Source organism: Aristolochia californica, unplaced genomic scaffold, assembly GCF_029961685.1.
Source record: "Aristolochia californica isolate CCGP_79_NKW_82.1479 unplaced genomic scaffold, dmAriCali1.0.hap1 SCAF_7, whole genome shotgun sequence".
In the NCBI taxonomy this organism is placed as follows: domain Eukaryota; kingdom Viridiplantae; phylum Streptophyta; class Magnoliopsida; order Piperales; family Aristolochiaceae; genus Aristolochia; species Aristolochia californica.
In genome coordinates, this window is record NW_027182268.1 from 11,691,523 (window position 1) to 11,693,805 (window position 2,283).

The following is a 2,283-nucleotide window of genomic DNA, read 5'->3' on the forward strand; positions in this document are numbered from 1 at the left end:
CCACCTCCCCTTTTTCCCAATGTTTTCAAAACTTGATATATAAAAAGTAGATAGAGTTTGGATACCCTAAAAGTTACAGACACTTTTTGGAATTTTCACTCTTCATTTGTGCATTTCCATTTTAGATATAAACTTTTTTCTTAAATCAAAACTTGAGTTTTCATTTTTCGCTTTATCTCTCGTAAAACAAAAAGATAAGGCATATAGATCACAGCAAAATGAAAATTTTAGAGTTTATATATGCAAAAAAATTAGAACAACAAAAAATGTAACCAAAGAAAATGTATTCACATACCACAAATGAACACAAAGGTTTTGATATCAGAGTTTGGGAAATTCTAGTAGTTCAAAACTAATGGCTTAGAATTTTATAGAAAAGAGATTTCTAATTGATCTTACACATGTTTTAAAAATGGATATACATGTTTGAAACATGTTAAAGATGCAAATGACCTATGGATCCAAACCTCATTAAATTCTCACGTTTGGCTGTTGTGGGCTATTTACGCGAGTCAAAAAAGCCTTTATTTTACCCATTTAAAAAAACTCTGACCTAACAATCATAGACGATTTTAAAGTGATTTATTGGTCAATCATGCGTAAAAGGTTATATTTTTGTAAGAGATGACTTATGGATTGGGATTCAACACTCAGTTAAAAATTCCCCCGTCTCCCCCTTTGCCCAACGATTGCAAAACCAAATATATAAAAACTAGAAAGAGTTAACAATCCCTAAAAGTTACAGATACTTTTTGGAATTATCTCTCTCTACATTAGTGCATTTCCATTTTAGATGTATACTTTTTTCTTAAATGTAAACTTGAGCTTTCACTTTTCCCTTTATCTCTCGTAAAGGATAAGGCAAACAGATCATAACAAAATGAAAATTTTAGACTGTATGTATGGAAAAAATTTTGAACAACAACAAATGTAGGCAAAGAAAATTTATTAACACACCAGAAATGAACTCAAAATTTTTGATAGCCCAGTTTGGGGAATTCCACTAGTTAAACCCAATAGCTTGGAAATTTATAAGAAAGGGATTTATAATTGATCCTACACATATTTTAAATATGGAAATGCATGCTTGAAACATGTTAAAGATGCAAATGACCTATGGATCTAAACCTCATTAAATTCTCAAGTTTGGGTGCGGTGGGATTTAACCCGAGTCAAACAAGCCATTATTTTGCCCATTCACAAAAAATCTGACCAAACAATCATAGATGATTGTAAAGTGATTTATCGGTCAATCATACATAATTGGCTATATTTTTGTAAGAAATGACTTATGGATTTGGGAGTTAACACTCAGCTAAAAATTCCCCTATCTCCCCCTTTTTTTCCCGACAATTGCAAAACCTAATATATAAAAACTAGAAAGAGTTTACAATCCCTAAAAGTTACAGACACTTTTTGGAATTATCTCCCTCTACATTTGTGTATTTCCATTTTAGATGTATACTATTTTCAAAAATCAAAACTTGAGTTTTCACTTTTCCCTTTATCTCTCTCAAAAAAAAAAAAAGAGGCAAAAAGATCACAACAAAATTAAAAATTTAGAGTTTGCGTACGCAAAAAATTTAGAGCAACAACAAATGTAAGAAAAGAAAATTTATTCACACACCACAAATGAATACAAAATTTTTGATATCCAAGTTTGAAAAATTCCCCTAGTTCAATCTTAATAGCTTGGAATTTTATAAGAAAGAGATTTCTAATTGATCCTACACATGTTTCAAAAATGGAAAGAAAATGTGATCCAAAGTAGATTTTCTATCATCTGGGGATCTGGCCCAGTCTGCATCCGAGAATCCCTCAATGTTGAAGTGACCATGTTTTTTATAGAGGAGCCCCCTTCCAGGAGCTCCTTTCAGATAATGTAGTATCCTCTCAAGTGCTTGTCAATGACTAAGTTGTGACTTGTGCATGTACTGACTTACCACACTTACTACATATGAAATGTCTGGCCTCGTTACACACAGGTAAATAAGTCATCCTAGTAACCTTTGATATTTTCCAATATCTACATCTTCTCCAGTGCCTCCACATAATTTTGTATTTGCATCCATAGGAGTGTCTACCGGTTTGCATCCCATCATACCTGTTTCTTCTAGTAGATCAAGTGCATATTTTCTTTGGGATAGAACAATCCCATGTATGGATTGTAAGACCTCAATACCCAAAAAATATTTCAGTAATCCAAGATCATTCATCTTCAATTCAGCACATATTCTTTCTTTTATTTTTTGAATGCCCATAGAATAACTCCCAGTTAAAATA